Source organism: Rhinolophus sinicus, linkage group LG02 (assembly GCF_036562045.2).
Source record: "Rhinolophus sinicus isolate RSC01 linkage group LG02, ASM3656204v1, whole genome shotgun sequence".
NCBI classification, from domain to species: domain Eukaryota; kingdom Metazoa; phylum Chordata; class Mammalia; order Chiroptera; family Rhinolophidae; genus Rhinolophus; species Rhinolophus sinicus.
In genome coordinates this window covers 67,085,467-67,098,113 of record NC_133752.1, presented here as the reverse complement: position 1 = coordinate 67,098,113, position 12,647 = coordinate 67,085,467, and the positions used below count along the sequence as shown (strand labels likewise).

The following is a 12,647-nucleotide window of genomic DNA, read 5'->3' as shown; positions in this document are numbered from 1 at the left end:
TAGGTAATTCACAAATCCTCAGAAGGAAAGTAAGGCCCTTTCTCTATTTTTCACAATCTCTAAAACTCACTTTTCCTGAAGGACGTTTGGAAACTAAATCAGTAAATAATATAGGAGCTTGCGATACTAGCAGATCAGTGCAATAAGGAATAGAACTTAGAAGGTCTTTCTACACTGCTCCTGCTAATCCTTAGCCTTCATGTACATTACTTAGCACTTCACATCACTTATCATAGTATACATTTTAAGTTCTTACACTGGATATTTATTGCTATAGAAAGCCTAGTATCTACCCAATTTTTCTGCAAATGACATTTGATTTTCTCCTTGAGAACCATCATTTTTTCATTAGTCCATTTATGTGGTTCATTAAGTATTATACCTTCCATCCACAAACACACATATATTTATGTTTGGATACAGGACAAAGCTCTATTGTTAAGTTTTTTTCTCATCTGAAAGGTTGGGACAATTGGGTCCAGTTGGACCAATCCCAAAGTTGTCAGAATGAATCTCCCTATGGATAATAATATGAGAACCATGGAAAAGAGATGCTGTCAAGCTCTTGTAATAAGTTTGGTAACTGTTAAGAAAGATATACCATGTTTCCCCAAAAATAAGACCTAGCTGGACAATCAGCTCTAATGTGTCTTTCGGAGCAAAGATTAATATAAGACCCGGTATTATATTGTATTATATTATATTATATTATATTATATTATATTATATTATATTATATTATATTATATTATATTATATTATTATATTAAGACCAGATCTTATAGTAAAATAAGACCGGGTCTTATATTAATTTTTGCTCCAAAAGACACATTAGAGCTAATTGTCTGCCTAGGTCTTATTTTCGGGGAAACACCATATGTCTAGAGTTGCCAGAAGTCCTCTAATGCATGAGAATCAATCAACATAGATCAAAGGAGGAACCAAGAAACATATTTCTGATGACACTAGAGTTCTGCACCTTGAGCAACGCCTAAGTCACCCATCTCTTTAAACTTGTGCTTCTATATCTTCAACCAAAAATATCCTAATATGAGGATACTGAAAGGGGAGCTTGCCACTGACAACTTTGACTATGTGGGTTTAGATAAATTAGGTAGGTAGAAGGCAGTGTTAAGTCCACAGATTCCAAACTCTGAGAGTGACAGTTCATTTTACATGGAAGAAAAATGGCAGGATAATTTCTTGCACCTGATGTACCCAGGAGCATAGACTTTCAAAGTATTTATCAGGTAACTATTAGATTGTTGGAGTTTAGTAATTGTTGTGTCTTTAAGTAACTTCTTACCAAAAAAAAAAAAAAAACAACAACAAACAAACAAAACAAAAGGAAACAAAACAAAACACATAGACAAGTTTTGGTTGAGGCTGGCCCAAGGGAAAGCAGAAGGAAAACAAATAGCCCTCACACCCTAGAGTCAGACCTGGCAGAGAGACAGAGTGAGAGTGCATGAGCGAGACAAAGAGAGAGAGGAAGAGAGAGAGAGGAACAAGAAAGAATTGTGGAACACAACCAATGGAATTAATTTATTTCATAATAATTCACAATTAATGAAGTACTTTTGTGCTGGGGTAAAAGACACTGACTGATGTGGTGAAGCTGTCATGAACGCTAAATACAGTCATACCTTGTTTTATTGCTCTACAATACCTGTGTTGCTCTTTGCTTTGTTGTGCCTCACAGGTATTGTGCTTGTTTACAAATGACAGCAAGACCCTTTATCAACAAAAAGATTATGACTCGCTTTATCGCTATCCTTTATTATGATGGTCAGGAACCAAAAGCTCAATATCTCTGATGTATGCCTGTACCCTTTAAGATGTACTCTCTGAAATCCCTACATGCACAGAGGATTATTTTGTCCTTTGAGGCCTGGTCGTGTTGCTTATTCTAGGTTGTTGAAAAACCTAGCTGTAGTGTCAATATTTATCTGTAAATAGTTATAAAAACTCCTGTTACTTTAGGCGCTCTATTCCTTGAATCCAAAACAATTAGACAAATATAATGGTGATCAGTAAATCACAAGGGACCACCCATCTTGGACCCCTAAATTTATATTATTTACCTCTATGATCGAGTGGTTTCATGGAACTCTGTCTTAGTCAAGGGATGTGACTAGCTGATATATAAAATTCTTGCTTATCAGAGGAATGCAACCGGATGGATATGTTTCCAATCAGCTGATATTAATGTGATATATGATGGGAATATAATATATGATGCTGATTTGACATTTTATGTGACTATGCACTTATTGTTAACATGACTAAGATTTTTTTTTTTTTCATGACAGTGGTACTATTTTGGCTGTGTTTCAAAACTGGGCAGGTGATCATGAGTGTTCAATCTACCACTCATCTTTCTTTAAACTCCTACTGAGCTAAATGGGAGTTTTGTACTCTAGCAAGCGGTGAATTAGGTATCCAGTGATGTGAAGAGGGCAGACAGTTCCAGATGGCTAGTGCCACAGAAGCTAAGGGTCAATGTTTGCAGAGGAGGGAGTGGGCGCAATATACAATCTCAATTATTAAAAGTCAGTAGACAGGAAAACAACCAAAACAGTAACAGATGAATGAAATGACTGTGTTGGCATGAGTAAGCACTGTAAGCTTTTTCAAAGCTCCTAAGGGCAAATGCATTATTGGTGGATTTGTATCTATTAGGAGCATGCCATGGAATTAAGCTGCTGTGGGTTTACCCAGACTCTTCATTTTTTTCAGCTTCTAAATTTAAAAAGTTGAAGCAGCAGAGCTTCATAGTTAACAAACCTTTCATTATTTGAAAATAACGAGTCTATAAGAACACAATGGATTTTCAGTTCAAGTGAATGGAACCGCTCCCTTTTATACTTTTCCTAATTGGACTGTTCTGCATTAATATAGTTAGAACAGAAATGATACTGTTTTTCTTTCCAGAGGAACTGAAATCATCACACATTGCTTACAGCCTAAATTTTTTTCCCTTTTGACTAGTTGTAACGCAATAGATATCAGCTTTGTTTCCAGTATTCCATTGTTAATGCCTCATGCAGGATTCATGCATGATTATCTCAATTTAGTGTTTTTAATTTAACACAAACATTAGCAAGAAAAACCAATTCACCAAACCTAATGACTGGTCATAATGCAATACAATAAAATGCTACTTTTTACACCATTCATTATGCAAAATTCATCTCAAAACACATTTTAAAGTTAAATGACATTATTATAGAGTTAAATATCATCTCATTGTATCAGCAAATAAATCAGAGCATAGAGAGAAATGAATTTATCTACAAATCCATCAAAAGAAAGGTTTATGGAATGTGTATTTCAATTGGATTGTAACAGTTTCTAGAGAAGAAATAAACAATGACATCAATGGGAGTTCTGGGAGCCATGGTTGGAAGCTCTGTGAGAAAGTTTTAGTTTGTGTTTCTTTGTGTCTCTGAATTGCTTTGTGAACTCAGGTAAGATACTTAATTGCCTATAACCTAGGTTTGCCTCGCCATTAAATTAAGACAGAGCATAGGTTTAGAAAGGATGGAAGCTCTTATTAAATGTAAGTGAATTGCTATGTTTTGGGAAGACAGTGTTTCACCTTTTTCTGAGCACTGAAACTCAAGTAGGAATGATTATATGCAAAACTTTAAAAAGTAAGATGTATGTTCAAAAAGGGAGCAGCATTATCCCTCATCTGCAAAACTAAACATAATACAAAATCTGTGCTCTTATGTTACTGATATATTCCTGGATATGAATTGCACCTTTGAAAAAAACACACAAACTGGTATCATTGATCATTAAGTACTGGAACAATTTACTCCTTCTCATCATATCACATCATATCAGTATTAGAAATCAGGGTGAATGTCAGAAGTTCAGAATGTTATTCTACAGCTCATTAAATTATTTGAATAGAATCGGCATGTGTCTCCACTCCAAAGCACTTACTCATAATAAAGTCAATGACAACATAGGGAAGTTCTAGATTTCTATTTTTTAAATATGGTGTATCTGTTAAAATAATTAAAAGGTATTGCTTATATTTTTCTAGCTGTCAGAATGAGGGAAATTACCATAGCTATTGCTAAAATAAATCAACCCAGAAGACTTCTATTCCATACCACCTCCATGGTCATCATCTTTGGTGAACTCACGAGTCCTTAATTTCAATGAAACTCTACTTTGTACTTTCTCACCTATGAAATTAAAAGAACGGACTGAATACTTCACAGATTCAAATACCCACAGAGATTCAATAGGTAATTTAAGTAAATTAAACGTGTCAGGTGACTATTTCAGCAAATTGAAGAGTAAATATCCCTTCTAAAAGTAATCTCCTACAATTATTTCCATGTAGAAATTTGGCCTAGTATAGCAACTTTTCCGTGTCTTTTTTTTTTTTTGGTTTTCTTTTTCCACATGTATCTAAGATTTTTTTTAACTTCAAATATTTGCTTTTTAAATGCCAGTCCAAACATTTTCAAGAAGGTAATATAAAACATTGATACAGTGCAAACTTAGACCTAAAGCCATCAGTTTTTAATTATCAAAATAGATTAATTTTTAGGTTTCTCCTTACTAACAATCTGTGATTTTATATATCTATAATGTTGGAATGATACAAGTGAATATAAATTCTCATGTAAGATGAGGAGATGAGAAGGGCAGCACCCCTTACATACAAATTAATGGACAAGTTTTGTACAAAAAATAATGATATATAAATACATATTTTTTCTCTTCATTTTCTTATTCTCTCCATTTTCCCCATTCTAATGTCTCCATTTTATGTTCTGTTGTAAAATGGCTATTACAGTGTTAATGTTGATTCTAATAATCACCATTTTAGAAAATATTAATAAAGACTTATTAACAATTAAACTTTATTACCTCTACCTCACCTTTGTAACCCATAGGGAGAGTAGTGTCCTAGATGGAATAGAAGTGTGGAAATGGAGGGGGTTATCTCACCTGGGACAAACCAGCTTTTTCCAGAGGATATCAGTATCTTGATATTGTCCCAAAACTCCAGAGTCTCTTCTTTACCATTGCAGGCCTAGAAAATCAGCGATTATTTCACTGAGAGAAAAATGAACTACCCAAGGCCTTTCGTGGTAAGTACACTCAATAAGAAATAGATGTACTTAAAATATGAACATCATATTCTTTATTTTAAAACAAATATAATAACCAAATAAGACACTTGTGCTCATGTGTTAGTGAGTACTTATTCTTTTCTGCCCTTGTGTTCCAATCTAACTGCTTTGCCAATTATAATTACGATTTTGCTCAATGGTCATTGAAGTAGTTTGAAAGTAGAGTTTTAGTTAAATGTATTCGTGCAGCATTTGTTAATAAAATTATGTAAGTTTCAGGTGTACAATGCTATAATACGTCATCTGTGTATTGCATTGTGTGTTCACCACCCAGAGTCAATTCTCATTCCATCACCATATGTTTGACCCCCTTTACATGCTTCTAGCTCCCCCATATTATCTTCTGGTAACCACTAAACTGTCGTCTGTATCTATGAGATTTGCTCAATATGTTTGTCTTGTCCGTTTGCTGTTTTCAGTTTTATATCCCACATATGAGTGAAGTCATATGGTTCTCGACTTACTCTGTCTGACTTATTTCGTTTAGCATAATAATCTCAAGATCTATCCATGTTGTCACCAATGGCATTATTTTACCTTTTCTTATGGCAGAGTAGTATTCCATTGTATATGTATATACCACATCTTCTTTATCCAGTCATTTGTCGAAGGACACATCAGTTGTTTCCTTGTCTTGGCCACTATGAATAATACTGCAATGAACATAGAGGTACATATGCCTTTACAGATAAATGTCTTCATTTCTTTTTTTATAGTAGATACCCAGAAGAAGAATTGCTAGGCCATATAGTAATTTACTCTTAATTTCTTGAGGAACTTCGATACTGTTTTTCATAGTGGCTGTACCAATATACACTCCCACCAACAGTGTATGAGGGTTCCTTTTCTCACCAATCGCTCCAACACTTTTTATTATGTCTTACTGATAATAGCCATTCTAACAGGTGTGAGGTGGTATCTCATTATGGTTTTGATTTGCATTTCAGTAATAGCGAGTTAATTTGAGCATCTTTTCATATATATCTGTTTGCGTTTGTATATCTTCTTGGAAGAAGGGTCTGTTCAGGTCCTCTGCCCTTTTTTTCATTAGATAGTTTTTGTTGATTGTTGTTGTTATTGTTGTTGAGTTGTATAAGTTCTTTATATATTTTGGATGTTAGCCCTTTATTGGAGGTGTAGGTTTGCAAATATCTTCTCCCATTTGGTTGGTTGTCTCTTTGTTTTATTGTTTCTTTTGCTTTGCTGAAGCTTCTTAGTTTGATATAGTCCCAGACGTAATACTTCCTAACTTATTTTATGAGGATAACATTACCCTGATACCAAGACTTAGGTAATGATAACACACAAAAAAGAAAACTACAGGCCAATATCTCTAATGAATACATATGCAAAAATCTTAAACAAAATACTAGCAGATCAAATACAATACTCATTACTGAGAAAAGAAACAACCCAATTTTTAAAAATTGACAAAAATATTAGAATAGACACATCACTAAAGGAGCTGTATTGGTAAAAATAAGCACTAATATCAAGAGACATTAGTAGTCATCAGGGATATGCAAATTAAACCACAATAACATACCACATTTATTATAATGTCTCAAATACAAAATTATAATAGTAATAGTAATACTAGTAGCAGTAGTATGATAGTAGTAGTAATAATAATAATAAACTACGTGTTGGTGAGGGTGCAGAGAAATTGAATTCTCTTGCATTGCTAGTAGATAAGCAAGAAGTACAGTCACTTAAGCAAACGGTTTGGCTGTTTCATATAAATGTAATCATAAACTAGTGCTACCTAGTAATCCCACTCCAGGGATTTGTCCCCCAGAATGAATATTTATGTTAATACAAATTTGAGAACTGACATGTTATCCTTTTGTCTTTACCTGATATTGGTACAATTTTGCTGATTTTCTAGCCTCTAATAGATATGGGACAGACAATGGCTCTCTTGTGAATGAAGAAGAAAGAAGAAAGTAACTGAAAACTAGAGAACTATCTAAAGTGTATCTTTTAGATTACCTTTTGCCTTTTTTTCTCCCTAGGCTGACATTTATCTGCCTTCGATCACACACACACACACACACACACACACACACACACACACACACACTGCACTATACCACATACACACCTCTCATCTCTCTACCCACAGTTTGTCACAGCTTTTACTCCTATCTAGGTTTGAGTTTTGTGCTGAATATTTGAGGATAGGTTTTCACGCCTAAAAAAATACTGTCAATTGGCTATTAGGCTGTAGATAGGCTGAGAGTCTGGAAAACTGTTTTGAATCGAAAGACTAGGTTGAAGTGTCAGCTCTGAATTTATCCAGATAACTTCATCATGTGTGGCTATTAATAGAATTAAGTAAGAAAATAATTCAAGGATACTTTATCAACTATCAAATTATTAATGGAGACTTTCCCAACATTGCCTATATAATATTAAATTTGCCTTTCAACTTAAACTTTCATTTCAATTTTACCTTTCTACAACCACAAGAAAACAATTTTGTTAATGTCTACACCCAGAAAATATGTTTTATGTGACAGATTCATGACAGCCAAATTAGGGTTTGAAATGATATATGCTTAACATGTGGATAATATGTCATCTTTGTTCTTAGAAGGAGATATAGACAATATACCCTGACCCAGTATTGAGCAATCTTCTGTGTGATATTTGGTTGCCATGGATTCCTGAGATAAGTGTGCAAAGACATACACTACCAGCAAAGCATTTTAGTATTCTAAACTTCTAAACGCAGGTAGATTTTTCTTACATGAATGATACAGAGCTTAAAGATTCCTTCCATTCATACAGCAAACCCTAATCAGCCCTTTTGCCTCCTCCTTCCAAAGCACACAGTCTAATATGTTGACTGTGTATTTTAATACTCCACTGATAAAACAGGATCAAGGTAAGGAAATTTCAAGAATTCCCAAAGAACATAATTTCTCTCTAAAACCTAGAGAAAGTCTGTTATACACCTGTGCAGCTAGGCCATCCCAGGACAATGATTTGGGTGATAGCTAGAGGGCAATTTTAAAACTACAGCATTATTCAAGGAGCCAATCCTCATATATTAGGTAGACTCAGTAGTTTGAAATCCCTTTCTTTTACCCACCAGAAGATATCACCTTCATTTAATAATGTCCTTGTCTCTGATCATAACTCCTATCAGTTCTTTTCCTTAGTGGTATAATTAATTGGGGCAAAGTACAATTTGGGAGGATGTAAAGGGGATAAGATGTAAATGTAAGCCAGTAAGCCATGTTATAGGGTACAAAATTTAATTTTCTCTCCATATGGATTTCGGTTCTACATACAAAGTAAATATTTTACTAAGTTATTATAGCCATAAGTATCCCACATAGAGATGATAAAGGGTGGGGGGACACTATTATGAGTATTTTTTTTTCTTTGACAGTTTCCTTCCTTGATTCAGATGTTGTAACTTCTAGATCAATTCTCCAATTTTGTTATTCTGTTTTTATCATCATAGCAATCTATTTAACTATTTGTTCTTTCTGAAGACTTTCTTTAAATTTGCCTTCTGATATTATACTGTTGTTTTTTGTTGTTATTTTCAAGTTTCTTTTCTTTCTTTCTTTCTTTTTTTGTTTTTTTGTTTACAGGAAGATGTGTATTTCAAGAGAGAGCCTCTCTCAACCATCAGTTCTTTTATGATAAATTTGGTAATTTCAAGTTAGTAAATGCCTCATTTTTTTTTCTTAGATTTCTATGTACTCATTTTTATTTTTCCCTAACAATTTGACCAATTCTCACAGGTGTCATCCTGAGACTACTCTTTGAAATCATTTTAAAACTAACATTTCACATTTCCTGTGTTGAATACCCTGTTTCTGGGGAAGAACATCTACCTCTTTCTTTAGCCATGCCTCCATTTTGATGAAGTGAATTATTCAATAACTTTTTTTTTTTGAAATGCTATAGAGGATGTGTATTTTCTGAGCAACTTTATTGTCTAACAATATATGTATTCTGTCTTCATATCTGATATATAGTATGTCTGGGTATAAAATTACAGTTTGCAAATCAGGTTTAATCAGAATGTTGATGTGTCTTGTCTATTGTCTCTAGCTTCCAATACCATTGGTGAGAATACAAATGTCAGCTTCTGGTAAATCCATTGGTTGGGACAGTTTTTCTTCTTTTGGTGAATTTTAATACTTTGTCTTTTATTCGAGTTGTTTTGAAATTTTATTGTCACGTGCCTTACTATAGCATCTTTAAATGTATTGCTACTGGTGCTTCATCTTGCTTTTCAGTCTGGTGATTCATGCTATTTAGATGTATTAGGTCAATAAATTTCCAGTGTCCTTCTGGTCAGGAAAAGAGGAGTTGTGTAGTTTGTTCATTGGTAGACATCTGAGGAGGAGGGAGGGAGAAGTGTGTGAGAAACATAAATTTTTAGAGACTCCTTAATTAATCTCTTCACTAGTGTTGCTATTCTAGCCCTGCCATGTCCCTGCCTTGTGTAGTATTGTTGCATTCAAGTCCTTGTGATTTCTCAAGTTCTATGAAGTTGTGCCAGCTCATTTCAATAACTGTCTTCTCTAGGAGAAGTTTTATCTTAGCATGTACATTAAATTAGGCAATTGCTATTGATTTATCTGTTGTCTATTTCCTAAATATATATTGAAAATGAAAATCACTTTTTGTACATCACATTCATTGATGTTTATAAGTGTATTAAAATGTGCACATTTAAGGGTATTGTTTAATGGCTTTTGAAAAATATATGCAGTCATATAACTGCCATTGAAACACTACATAGGATATTTTCATCACACCAGATATATTTTTTGTGGTCAATCGCCTCACCCCAACATAAGCAATGATCAGATTTATGTCAAAATGATTGATTTGTATCAAAAACATGTCTTTGAATGAGTATAATATATATCTTTCAGCACTGTGATTCATTGTTATCTTATTCTGATACAATATTGAAAATTCTGAAATGTATATATAATCCTCTATATCTGACCAAAAATAACTTCGTAAGAATTCTCCTCATATCAGATTTTAAAACACAAATCTTAGCTGTAATGAAGTTTTTTCCATCAGTGGCTGAGAAAATAATGGGTTGATTTTACACTGGACACAATTTTAGGTGGACACTAATGGAATCACTGTCTTTGAAGTGTGAAGTATCAGCAGGGTTTTGTGTGCATTGGCCTGGGAGATAGGTGATCTGGATACTAGACCCAGTTTTTCTCATATCCACTAATTAGATAAAATTGAGAAAGACAGATGATCTTTCTAATTTTAAATTTTAAAATTTACAGTAAGATATATCAGCCCTTGATTATGATCCTCTAGAATTTTTATTTAAATTTAATTTTAATTCTTCAGGATTTGATTAAGTTCATGGCTCAAGAGATGTTTGTGAAGAGAAAAAATTGAAGGGATTTTCTTGACAGAAAAATGGTGGTAGTTGAGAAGGAGGAGAAACAAATGGAAGATAGAAATAATTAATTCAGGAATAAAAATGTTGCAATTTTAAATATGAGGCGTACTAACAAAATAGTTTAGAACATGGAAATGATAAGATGACTTGTATAACCTGGCATAGTTTCTAAGAAATAATTTAAAGAATAAAACAAAATTATTTGAATTTTGCTAGAAGTGAACACATAACTGTCATAGATTGATGAGGTTTTAAACTGACTATGCATTTCTTTAACCATTAAAGTACTTTTTAACCTGAAAAATGAAGTCCAATTGGTTTGAAAATATATGGGACTATATTTGATGTTTCTTATTTCGCTTCAGTTTTGCAGTATGTTATTCAAATAATAGACTACAACAGTAGGTAAAATTTAAAGTCAGAAAAAAGAAAGATTACTATCTACCTCCAGGATTAATTTTCTGAAAAATCAATATTTTTATGGTTTACAGCAAGCCCAATGATTGAGTGGATAATAGTGAGTTAAGAAAATGATTCTGTAAGTTCATTTCATTTAGAAGACAACTTTTGTTTGGAAGCAGTGAATATTTTCCTAATAAAACTTTTCTCCCTGGTAGATAAGAAAGGAGTATCTCACTCTGCTGAAATTGCCATATAGCCACTTATGTATTGACGTTTACATTTTTGTTACAGTACTTTTTAAAAAATTGCTAGTATGTTATGAATAAGTAATGAGATTCAACTCATAAAACTTACATGTAAAGTTATTACTCCTAAGTAGGCTAAATTTGCATTTTTAATTATTCAGGTTGCTTACAAATGTAAATGACATTTTAAGTATTAATGATATTAATGTCACTACAGTGCAATTTTTTTCTCCCAAAGAAAACATCCCATTTATTTACAGGATACAAAATGAGGGCTCTCAGAGCATTTGTGGTTGTTTAGAATGTAAAGATCTCAAGTATGCATGCAAAAGATTTATCAAGTATATCTTACAAGAGACGGATGCATAAACACTTCACAGAGAATTATTTACTTGAATAATTGTTGCTTTTTATATTTCAATAAATGAAAAGTATTTTCTCTCTTGAAGACATTTCCACAGAAAGACAATTTGGCCATTGAAGGAATATTTACATAACAAAGAAATAGCTCTATTAAAGTAAATTAAAATATTCCCAAATGTGATTTCCTCATATCAGATTTGTAATTTAACATTTCACTCCAGCTGCTATGTGTCAAGAAGGAACTCTACAAAGCCAGATTATCTGAGTGGATACCAGTTAAGAGACTATTACAGTGTTCCAGTTAAGAGATGATGATAAATTGAACAATAGAAATGAAAGTGGCAATAGAAATGGCAAGATGTGTCTAGATTACTGAGGTGATCAAGGAATAAATCCACACACTTACATGTAAGAGAAAAATAAGAGTAAGATGTCAAAGAATGCAACCAGATTTCTGGCTTGTGTAATAGGTAGACTTATTCCCTGAGATAGTAAACATGTAGAAATACTAGGTTTGGGGGACACCAATATGTTTTTGATTTAAGACTTGTTGAATTTGAAGTGTTTTTGAAATATCAAGGAAATGGATCTAGTTTCCAAAAAAGAGTTTGGACATATTGATGTATATCTGAGAAACATATATAAGTTAAATTACCTAGGAATAGGGTATACAGTGTTTTTAAAAATAAGGCCTAGGGAAGTATTTTGAGGAACTAACTGCAATATTTATCGGAAACCAAGTGGAGAAAGATTAACAGGTAAAGGAGATTAAGGACAAATAACCAGAGATGAAAGAGGCATTTTGAGAATTCAAAACTTTATGTGGGAGAAATAAAGACAGATATTAAAATAAAATGTAAATCTTCGAATGACGACATGGTTAAAGCACCAAGGACTCAATCATCTACTGATCACTGAATCACTACAAATAATTGTAGCACTGGACACAGGGAAGCCTATGATAAGGCTATAATAAGAATTTGACCTTGGGTGTTGCACATGAGCAGGAGTTTGCCTATTTAACAGGGTGGGAAAGGTAGGAAGAAAAGAGCGTGTGCTGGGGCACAG

The 12,647-nt window shown here is 33.3% G+C and overlaps 1 long non-coding RNA gene across 1 annotated transcript in view; it reads left to right on the top strand.

Annotated features, from left to right (window-relative positions):
- Nucleotides 1–12,647, top strand: part of LOC141568312 (uncharacterized) — a 143,147-nt gene that overhangs the window by 103,542 nt on the left and 26,958 nt on the right. The window contains exon 2 of the long non-coding RNA XR_012491435.1: nucleotides 5,061–5,120. This is a non-coding gene — a long non-coding RNA (uncharacterized LOC141568312). The remainder of the gene's footprint in view (nucleotides 1–5,060; nucleotides 5,121–12,647) is intronic.